This window comes from Macrotis lagotis, chromosome 5 (assembly GCF_037893015.1).
Source record: "Macrotis lagotis isolate mMagLag1 chromosome 5, bilby.v1.9.chrom.fasta, whole genome shotgun sequence".
Lineage (NCBI taxonomy): Eukaryota > Metazoa > Chordata > Mammalia > Peramelemorphia > Peramelidae > Macrotis > Macrotis lagotis.
The window spans coordinates 4,769,159-4,781,299 of record NC_133662.1 but is presented as its reverse complement, the minus strand read 5'-3'; the positions used below and the strand labels follow the sequence as shown (position 1 = coordinate 4,781,299).

General features: G+C 40.1%; 1 protein-coding gene across 1 annotated transcript in view; it reads right to left on the bottom strand.

Moving 5' to 3' along the window:
- GRM4 (glutamate metabotropic receptor 4) overlaps positions 1-12,141 on the bottom strand; it is a 329,809-nt gene that overhangs the window by 71,665 nt on the left and 246,003 nt on the right. The window lies entirely within an intron of this gene.

Genomic DNA, 12,141 nt, shown 5'->3' with positions numbered 1-12,141 from the left:
AGTATTCTTGAACCCTCACCAATATTTAAGAAGGTTCCTGGTTCTTGTCTTTGGGGAGATTGGTTCTCAGCACAGAAACTGGGTCAGATATTATTATCTCTGGTTTAGTTGGGACAACATGAGGACCAGAGAAGTGATATAACTTGTCTAAGAAAGACTTCTAAACACTCACAGTTCAAAACTTTTTTGACCACAGGAGACCCTGAATTCTAAGACCACACTTATCCCTTGGACCCAGCTGCCTTGGACAAGGAAAGAATCAGGGGACTGGAAAATGTCACCAGGGGCTACCTAGCACTAGAGTAGAAGCATTCCTAATTACCTGTCTAGGAATTCTCCACATTGGGAATTCTTTATAACAAATGTTTCATTCCTGGTGGTCTTTCTTCACTTTGGTCCCCTAAGCTGGCTTCAGTACCCTCAATTCCTTTCCTCATCCCTGCCATCAGTCAGAACTTGCTCAGTGAATACAAACTCTCTGTGATATGAACCTTCCTCCCAAGGAGGAATGGAAATGTGCTGCAGCACATCCTAAATGCATTTCCCAAGCTTCTAGTCCCAGGGATTTGGGGATCATCCATTGTGTTTGGATTAGCTGCATCACTACACCCATCCATCAGACTGGTATAAAGAATGGAGAGCCGGCTAGGTAACAGAGTGAGAGCACACACAGTGTTAGAAAGAAAAGCATAGAAGGACTCTGAGAGAATATTTTCTCCAAACTCCTCCCTTTAACAGATAAAGAAACTGAGGCCAAAAGAGACAAAGTAACTTGCCCAAGGTAATAATCTTTAAATAACTACACTTGGAACTAACTCCAAGAAGCATAGCTATTCTTTCTCAGTTAAGCTTTCTTTCCTCTTGGGGCTAGATCCACACTATAAAATCAGATTAAAAATACTAGTTCTCTGACTGTGTTCCTTTACATTATCCTAACCTCTCTGGGCTCTGGTCCCTCCAAAGCTTGTTTGGGGAAGACCAAATGATTTCTAACAATGTTGAGTCTGTGCATTTTGAACTCCCAAGAAAAAAGTTTCAAAAAGCTACCCCCACATTTCCTAAATAAACAGATCGGTAGAGAACAAATCCCTCCCCCACAATAATGCAGGGACTACTTAGAAAGAAACCTATATCAATTCTAGGACTCCTTTAGGATTAAAGAGGAACCAAGGATATATATATACCCCATTTTTCTATCCTACCCTCTGCATTGAAAATGACCCTGAAAAGCAGGAAGAAGGGAAGTTTTACTGCCCAGATTATTGAAATCTTATTCAAAGTCTCACAAGATCAAAGATTTAGAGTGGGAAAATAAGACCTAGAGGGTAAAAGTGACTTGTTTAAGGGAGAATAGTGAGTATTCTCATGGCTGAAAATTGAATCCAGGTCTTTTGACTTTAGATCCGTGTTCTGCCCACAATTATGACAAAAGTCAATTTATGAATTCTCTTTGAACAAAATCTACCTTATAGGCTATTGTGAGGATCAGTACTTTGAAAACCTAAAGGTTTTATCATTATTGTTATTATTATTATTAATATAATTATTGTTATTATTTATATCTTGCTTGTTACAAAATTTATCACATTCAGTCTTCTATTTTGGTATTTTGCAGTCCTGACTTCCAAACATCACCTCTATACAGATTGTAAGCTCCTTGAAGGACAAGGACCCCTTATAATTCTTCTTTGTGTCCCAACAATGCCTAGCACAGTCTAGGAATACAGTAAGCACTCCATGAATGATTGTTGAATTAATTAAATAGTTAGTAATTTCATTGTTAGATAGAGGAAACAGAGTCCCTAGAAGAGCTAAAGTCCTCTCTGGGAAAGCCCAAGTTTGGGCTGTAGAGTGTGGCCCAGGGGCTGCACAACAACACTCTTTCATGAAGGTCATATAATGTTAAAATGTAAATGGGAAATATTTAACAAAATAAATGTAACTACATAAAACACAGAAAATGGTTTCTAGGTCAATAAGCTGTACATTATGTACAGTTTAGTGGTCTCCATTTCTACTTGAGTTTGACACCCCAGCCTAGAGTTTAGTTCTCAAGAATTACACAATAGGGGGTTGATACACCAAGCCCCTAAATAGCACTGTGGTGACAAAGGGAATTCTGGTTTGGCATGTGCATGGTTAATTGGGAAGGGAGGCCCTCCCTCCTGCCCAAGCCCACTGTGTGTGTTTGTGTGTGTGTGTGTGTGTGTGTGTGTGTGTGTGTCTCCCCACCACCACCGACCTGTGTTCAGAGCGCTGGACATCATTCCCAACCCCCCAGGGAACAGACAGGCAGTAAATCTCTCCTATCTCTCCGTAAACATGTCACCTCTTCAAGCCTCCAACCATCACCTCGCTGGCAGGGCTGTCAACAAGACAGATGCCCCATTTCCCTTGTTTACTGCTCTTATCCATGCACTCACTGGCTGACAGAGAGGTGGGAGAGAAGCAAGCCCAGGGCTGGAAACCAAGGGAAGAGAGAAGCAGTATCCTCCCTGCAGTGCCCAACTACCCCCCAAAGAGCTATAGGAAATGCAGGAGGGTCAATATGAGTCATTTCAACAAATATTTATTGAACAACATTTGGGTACAAGATACTGTGAAAGAGACTTGAAATCTCATTCAGCAGGCATACTTCCCCCAAATCCCCAACCTGGTTTTCCTTTATACCTATCATTCCTTGTGTCTTTTATTGCCTGCCCAGCTAGGAGCTGGGAGAGATGAAAGAAAAGACTATATAGTCCCTGCCCTTAGGGAGCTCCTAGTTGGATGGGGGACAGAATTCAGTCTGATGGAGGGCACCTAGACTCTGTCTATATCTGATCTCTCAGTCTGGACTCTGGACAGAGCTGTACATATCTCTGTATCGTCCTCAGCATCTGACACAAAACCTGAGATGGCTAAGATGTTTAATATTTGTTGATTAGCAGAGACAGCATGATACAGTGGAACTTGGAATCACAGGACTTGAGTTCAAATGCTAATTCTACTTACTACTTTTATGACCTTGGAAAATCATTTAACCTCTGGGCTTCACTTTCCTCATCCATAAAATTAGGGTGTTGGATTAGATGAGATCCTTTCCCTAGGTAGTACAATGGATAGAGTGCCCAGTCTGGAGTCAGGAACACCTGAGTTGAAATCTGACTTGAGACATTTAGTAGTTGTAAGACCTTGGGCAAGTCACTGAGCCCTATGTGCCTCAGTTTCCTCATCTGTTAAATGAGCTGAAGAAGGAAATGGTAAAGCTCTCCAGTATCTTTGCCCAAAAAAAAAAAAACCCTAAATGGGGTCACATTGAGTCAGACATTACTGAAAAATGAATCAACAACAACAATAATAAATACAAGTCTTTTCACACTCTAAACTATGATCCTATGAATTTCAGGTGGAAGAATCAGGTACAAATCTTTCCCCCAAACATTTACTAGCTGATTCTAGGTCACATAAGCCTCTCTGGGACGAAGTTTCCTCACCTGCAAAATAAAGGGGTTGGCTTTAATGATCTCTAAAGTACCTTCCAATTCTAAATCATATGATTGGAACTGAACTGAACTATAAGTGTTGAAGTGGAACTGAATGATCTAAGAAGTAAGTCAGGTAGAATTGATTCAGGAAGCTTCCTGGAAGAGATGACCTTAAAAGTTTCAAAGTTGAGACTGGATGGTAGAATATAGTCATGGGCTGGGGATAAGGAGAGCTAGATTATAAATTCTGATCCTATTAATCACTAACTGTGTGACCTTGGGTGAGACCCTTCATTTTTAAGAGACTCAGTTTCCTTCTTTGAAAGATGGAGGTAGGGGCAGCTAGGTGGCGCAGTGGTTAGAGCACTGACCTTGGAGTCAGGAGTACCTGAGTTCAAATCCGACCTCAGACACTTAATAATTACCTAGCTGTGTGGCCTTGGGCAAGCCACTTAACCCCATTGCCTTGAAAAATCTAAAAAAAAAAAAAAAAAAAAAGATAGAGGTACCAATACTCCTACCACTTACTTTACTGAGCTGTTTTGAGGCTCAATTTAGAAAATGTATGCAAAGTACTTTATATGCCTTAAAGTGCTACATAAATGTCTGTTCTCATTATGAAAAAAGAGAGATGGAACAGAGGAAAAGAATGGAGAGAGCTGACAAAAGAAATAAAGATGTGGATGAGTGAGAATGGAAATAAAAATAGGGCATCAACTCTCCAGGCCTGGCAGAGATCCCTAATGGAGATAGATCCATCCAACCCCCTTGAGAGGAAGCATAATGTAGAGGTAGGTGAATATGTCAGAACCCAATAGCCCTGGGTCCAAATTCCCCTAGGCAAATAATTTAACTTCTCTCAGACTATGTCTTCATTTGTAAATGGATAGAGTTGAAGATTAGAAGGAAAGCAGAAAGCTAATGTTTCTAGTGATAAGTCTCATTTCTAAAATACAGAGAGAACTGAATCAAATTAATAAGAATATAAATCATTCTCCAACTGATAAATGGTCGAAGGATTTGAATATGTAGTTTTCAGATGAAGAAATTAATGCCATCTATAGTCATGTAAAAAAATGCTTTAAATCACTATTGATTAGAGAAATATAAATTGAGACAACTCTGAGGTACCATGTCATACATATGAGATTAGCTAATATGACAGAAAAAGAAAATAATGAATATTGGAGGGGTCTGGGAAAACTGGAAGACAAGTGAATTGTTGGTAGAATTGTGAAGTGATCCAACCATTTTAGAAAGCAATTTAGAACTATGCCCAAATTGCTATAAAATTACATATATATATATATATATATATATGTATATATATATATATGCCTTGTGATACAGCAAAACCACTACTAGGTCTAAATTCCAAAGAGATCATAAAAAAAAGCAAAAAGGACACACGTGTAAAAAAATATTAATGGCAACTTTGTGTGGTGGCAAAGAATTGGAAATTAAGGGGATGCCCATCAATTGGGGAATGACTAAATGAATTGTGGCATGTGAATGTAATGAAATATCTTTGTTCTATAAGAAATAATGAGCCAGATGCTCACAGAAAAAAACTTGGAAAGATTTACATGAACTGATGTTGAGCGAAGTGAACAGAACCAGGAGAACACTAGACACACTAACAGCAACACTCTGTGATGATCAACTGGGATAGACTTAGCTCTTCTTAGTAATACAGTGATCAAAGACAGTTCTAAAAGACTTGTGATGGAAAATGCCATCCAGAGAAAAAACTATGGAGTCTAAATGCAAATTAAAGCATATTATTTTCACTTTAAAATTTTTTTTCTTTCTTAATTGTTTTTCCCTTTTGTACTGATTCTTCTCCCAAAACATGACTACTATGGAAATTTGTTTAACATGATTATACATGTATAACCTATATCAGAATACTGGCTATCTTAAGGAGGAGGAGAAGAAAAATATGGAACTCAAAATTTTACAAAAATGAACATTGAAAATTATCTTTTCAAGGAATTATTAAAAATACTATTAAGATAAAAAAGAATGGAGTTGAACTCGATAATTCTACAATCTTTTCTAGCTCTAAATTTATGGTCCTACAAATCTCAAGAGCTGTTTTTCCCATCCACTCCCCCCAATCACTTATCTTCAATTTCTGGAGTACACAGGGTCTATTTGCAACAAATATCAATTAATTAAATACCTACAGTATGTGAAGCATTATTCAAGGTAAAGAAGTTCTTGTGGAGACAGCATTTGATCCTTGTCTGGGAGGAAGGCTTTAATCACAACTCTCCAGTCCTGGTCAACAGCTTAAAGTTCAATGATTTCTGCCCCAGAATTTCTAGTTGAAAAGAACCATATAATCCGCCTATTCCAGCCTCCTCCTTTTACAAAACAGACTTAGGAAAGCAATTTGCCCTGGGTCAGTGTCAGTGCCAGGACTAGTGAATGCCTCATACACCGCCCCCACCCCCCCATCCCAGTCTCCTGACTGCAATACTTTCTGGACTATTCCACTGCCCCTCCTTGACCTTCTGCTCAGAAGAGAATCTTTCATTTATATCAGCCCTGAGAGGCAAGAAGAAGAAGACTGAAAAAAAAAAGCAAAAAAAGAGTCCCTGCCCTAGAGGAACTCATAACTTGATGAGAGAGATAAATGTAAATAAATAAATACATATATAATTAGACCTGGAAAATAACTGGATGGTAATCTCAGGGGGAAGGGACTAGCAACTGGAAGAATCAGGAAAATCTTTCTTCAGAAGGAATCAGGTATTCTAAATGTTGTTGTTCAGTCATTTTTGTTGTATGCTATTCTTTGTGACTCCATTTGGAGATTTGTTGGCAGAGAAGCTAGAATGGTTTGCCATTTCCTTCTCTGACTCATTTTACAAATGAGAAAACTGAACAGGATGAAGTGACTTGCCCAGGATTAGACAACTATTAAGTGTCTGAGACTGGATTTGAACTAGAGGAGTCTGAAGCCAGACTTAGCATGCTATCCACTGTGCCACTTAAGTAAAGAGGGAGAGCATTTCAGGCATGGAGGACAGAAAAGGCTGTGGGAGACTTACTGTCATTTCTTGGAGTTGGGAGATAATTTATGGACACCTCTCTAGAAGTCAATTTCCTTCACTGTGAGAGACCCGTTGGGGACTGAGACCGGTCCTAACCAGAACTCAGGGGTCTAGGTAAGGACAAGGAGCTCTTTGGGCTTCAGCACTTTTCTGCGAGATTTGTCAGGAAAATCTGGATTCAAGTCCTGCTCTGCCACGTCTTGACTTTATGTCTCTGGACAAATCACTTCACCTCCAAAAGTCTCCAGACAATTCAATAAGATTCTCAGTTGCAAAGTTACTGAAATGATCAGGAAAAAAAAAGATTGCCTAGAGTGCCTCAAGATTTGCTAAGCATTTACAAGTGTGACCTCATTCGATCTCATTACAACTCTGGTCAGTAGGATGAAGAAACAGAGTAGGGAAAAAAGGAAAAGGATTTGCTTGGGTCAAACTACTGAGTGTCAGGGAAAGGATTTGAGCTCAGGTGTGTGTGACTCCACAGTATTCCAGATATTGTGACATCCAGCTGCTTCAAATGCATGAACCAAAAAATAAAATGTCAGTGTCAAACCAAAGGGCCAAGTTTTTGTATGGTGCCCTGGCCACTAGAGGGTGGCATTATCACACTGAGTTTCCTATAGAAATGACCAATAGACTATTCTCTATGACCTTGGTTTCCTTGCCTACACACACACACACACACACACACACACACACACACACACACACAAACACCCTTCCCTTCTCCTCCCTTCCCCCATTGTTGACATCACTTTTCCATTGCCCCTCACATATCCCTCAAAAGAGGATAGACAGAGTGGGGAACTTACTGAACAGGAATGAGTTTAAGGGTATCTATTCCACAAAGATTCATGATCTCAAGTTAGAAGGGAACTTAGAGATCAATCTTGTAATGGAAAGGAAGAAACTAGTCCCACAGAGAAGAAGTGTCTTGCCCAAGGTCATTCAAGTAATAAATGGAAGAACCAAGATAGGAATTGGGATTCTCTGACTCCAAATTTAGGGCTGTCTCCCAATGCTGTTAGGGTAAGGTGGCATTTCCAGAGCAGAAAGACTCTCCATTGTTAGATGCCCAGATGAACTGTATAGGTCCCTCCCCCCTAAAACACACACACACACACACACACACACACACACACACACACACACACAAAGGATAGAAGTCAAAAAGTTTGAATTATTGTAAGATACTCTCCAAAGAGAGAAAAAGAGAATATGAGAGAGATAAAAACTCACATATCCAGAATTTATTCATCCAGTAGTTTCTGAGAAGTCCTGCAGTCTCTGAGTGAAGCACTGATCCCAACCCACCTCCCACCCAAATCACACAATCTCTCCCCAAAGACACTCAGTAGGAAATCTAGAGCAGTGTTAGATGGAGTCATGATACCTAAGTGATAAGGTTTGATTGATACCAATACTCTCCTACCTCAAATTATTCTTCCTTCCACCCAAATACCAAAGTCAGAAATTCCATTCTCAAATCATAAACTCTCTTAGTGAGAAAGGGCCTCAGAGGTTAATCTGGACACAGACAAGAATCCTCTCTACAACAATGCTGACAAAAAGTTTTGGTCTACCCTGGAAGTCTTCTAGTGATGTGGAAGACCTCATTACTTCACTATCCCATTTTTAAACAATTCATATTTAAAAAGTATCTTTTTCTATTCAGCTTGACTAATCTCTCTTCATCTTCCACTCAGGTGCTCTTAGTCTTCCCTCTGGGGCCAAGCAAAGTAAGTCTAACTCTTTTTTCCAAGTAATAGACCCATAAATACTTTAAGATTGCTATCCTGAGCAGCCAGAAGGACACAATTCAAATATCGTGGGGCTGCAGTCAGGATCACACAAGACTTAGCAACAACTACATTAAAAGCTCGTAGGGCTTGGAATATATACCGGCAGGCAAAAGTGCTTAGAATGCAATTGAGAATCAACTACCCAGCAAAACTGAATGTCCTCTTCCAGGGAAAAAGATGGACTTTCAATGAACCAGGGGAATTTCAAATGTTCTTGTTGGAATGGCCAGAGCTGAACAGAAGGTTTGATCTTCAGATACAGGACTCAGGTGAAGCATAGAGATTGGAGAAGGGGGAAAATATAAGGGACTTAATGATGATGAACTGCATGTATTCCTGCATAGAAAAATGACACTGATAATACTCATATGAACCCTCTCAGTTAATAGAGTAAGTAGAAGGAGCTTTTATGGATGAAGCACAGGAGAAAGCTGAATTTGAAGATAAAATATGGTATGGAAATGGAGTCAATAGAAAAAAAGGGAAATGTAATGGGAGAAAGAAAAAGGAGAGGGGGAATAGGCTAAGATATTTCATATAATAAGATTTTTCTTTATTACAATGAGCTATTGCAATGATATGGAAGGGGGAAGGCAAGGGGGGAATGAGGGAGTCTGCTCTCATCAGAGGTGACTAGGAGAGGAAACAGCATGTATACTCAATGGGGTATAGACATCTGGAGTAAGAAGGGGGGACAGGGGGAAGGGGGGGTGATGTGAGTGATGGAGGAGAGGATGGACCATGGGGGGAGAGTGGTCAGATATAACACATTTTCTTTTTTACTTCTTGCAAGGGGCTGGGATTGGATGGCCTGTCCAGGACCATAGGGCCAGGTGGATGCTGGGCTAAGCAGTGTTATGGGGGCTCGAGGCCTCTTGGCCCCAGGACCAGGGATCTGTCTGCTGTGCCACTCAGCTACCCTACAGCAGAGTCAGAGTGAAAGGAGAGAGAAAATATAGTACATGGTAGTGAAGAAATATGAAAGGAGGGAGTTACAATCAGCAACGGTGGAAAAATATGGAAGTAACTTTTGTGATGGACTTATCATAAAGAATGTGATCCACCTGTGACAGAGTTGTTGGTGCTGGAACAAAGACTGAAGCATATTTTTTATTATTATTATTTTGGGGGAGTGCAGGGCAAATGGGGCTGGGTGGCCTGCCTGGGGCTACATAGCAGGGTGATCGTTGGGTGTCTGGGGCCAGATTTGGACCCAGGTGCTCCTGGCTCAAGGGCCAATGCTCCGTCTGCCAACCAGCCACCCCCTACTATTATTACTATTTTATTTTATTTTGGGTCTTTTCTTTTTTTTTTTTTTTTTTTGGTTTTTGCAGGGCAGTAGGGTTGGGGTGGCTTGCATGTCACACGGCTGGGTGATTGTTGGGTGTATGGGGCCGGATATGGGCTCTGATGCTCCTGGCTCCAGGGCTGGTGCTCTGTCCATTGCGCCACCTGGCCATACCTACAATTATTACTATTATTTTTTTAATTTTAATTTTTTCTCTCCCCTTTACTTTATCACTCAAGCGAGTCTATATTTTGGGGGGAAGGGGGTATTTTGTTTACTCTTAAACAAGAATATTTTATTAATGTATAAAAAACATTATTTGTAAAAAAAAAAAATGTGCATACTCTTTGATCCAGCATACCACTCCTCAGTCTATACCCTGAAGAGATGATGAAAAAGGGTAAAAACATCACTTGTACAAAAATATTCCTAGCAGCCCTGTTTGTGGTGGCAAAGAATTGGAAATCCAGTAAATGTCCTTCAATTGGGGAATGGCTTAGCAAACTGTGGTATATGTTATGCCATGGAACACTATTGTTCTATTAGAAACCAGGAGGGATGGGAATTCAGGTAAACCTGGAGGGATTTGCATGAACTGATGCTGAGTGAGATGAGCAGAACCAGAAAAACACTGTACACCCAAACAGCAACATGGGGGTGATGATCAACTTTGATGGACTCGATCATTCCATCAGTGCAACAATCAGGGACAATTTGGGGCTGTCTGCAATGGAGAACACCATCTGTATCCAGAGAAAGAACTGTGGAGTCTGAACAAAGACCAGGGACTATTACCTTAAATTTAGATAAAAAAAAAACCCTGATATCTTATTGTCTGATCTTGCTATCTCTTATACTTTATGTTTCTTCCTTAAGGATATCATTTCTCTCTCATCACACTCAATTTGGATCAATGTTTACCATGGAAACAATATAAAGACTGACAAACTGCTTTCTGTGGGGGTGGGGGGAGGGAAGTAAGATTAGGGGAAAAATTGTAAAACTCAAAATAAATAAAATCTTTAACAAAAAAAAGAAACAAAAAAAGATTGCTATCCTGTCCTCTTTATGTCTTTTATAAAAATGTATTGAAACCTTCTGTTTTTATATCACCTTCAATTCCAAATATATCCTTCCCTTCCATATCCAGAGTTATTTCTTATAACAAAAAATAAAGAGGAAAGGGGGGTGGGAATTCATCAAAATTAATCAACACATGAACCAAGCCAGACAATATATCCAATGCTCTATACCCATAACACCTAAGGAAAGTGGGCTTTCTCATCTCTTCTTTGGGACATTCTCCCTAAGTCTTCTTTTACCAAGCAAAATATCATCATTATCCTGAGCTGACCCTTATATAATGTGACTTGAAGTGCCACCATTGCCACCATTTTACCTGCTCTCTGACAAGCTCCTATTTGTCAATGTCCTTCCTAAAATGGGGCACCCGGAATGAAACCCTGTATTCCTAATATTTTCTGGCTGTCGCTGGATTATCACTTCCATCACTCTGGATATTGGCTTCTGTGAATATAGCTTAAACTCTCATGAGTTTTCTTGATTGTCCTATCATGCTGCTGACTCATATGTAGTTTGCTGCCTCCAGAAACCTCCAGGGTTTGGATTTTTTTTTTCAGATAAACTGCTGTCTTGTCCTGTCTTCCCTCCATGCTGTACTTGTATAGTTGTGCCAGACTTAACATGTATCTTTATTAAATTTCATTCAGCACATCATTTCTAGCCTGTCAAGAGCCTTGTGGATCCTGATTCTACTACCAAGCATGTTAGCTATCTCTTTCAGTTTTATGTCTTCCAAAAATGTGATAGGCATGTCATCTCTCTTTGCCTTTACCCAAGTAATTGATAAAAATATTGAATAATCTACACTGTGGACAGATACCTGAGATACACTGCTAGAGACCTCCCTCCATGATGACACTGATCCATCAACTACACTTTTTGTGTAGTTATGAATTCATAGGATTGCAGAAACACCTTCCAGTCCCTCAAACTCCATCCTTTACACATATCCTTGATCTCTGCCCCAAAATTCCTAGGTCATTTAGACCCCAAAGTCTTATGCCACCATTGCCCCTTCTTACAGTCCCACTCTGTCTTCTAACCTAAAGTGTCCTAGAACTGACCAGCAGTTACAAATATGAGAAACCTAATAAGAATAGATGAGGTAGAGTTGGCTTAAACTCAGATAGATCAGATATCTCCCCTTTTTGTTCCTTCCCTTAGGCAGAACTCTAGGGTAGGAGATCCAGAGTGGATCCAAGGAGTACAGAATTTCAGAGTTTTATGAGATCCCAGAGACTGTCTATCCCAATTCATATTTGAATAAGAAATCCCTTTGACAAAGCCCCTGACAAGCCCAGCCTTTGCCTACATCCTTCCAGGGAAAGGGAGCACCACTACCTCTGAAGACAATTTGTTCCACCTTAAGACAACTCAAATTGTTTGAAGATATTTCCTTATGGGCAGCTAGGTGGTGCAGTGGATAGAGGGCCGGCCCT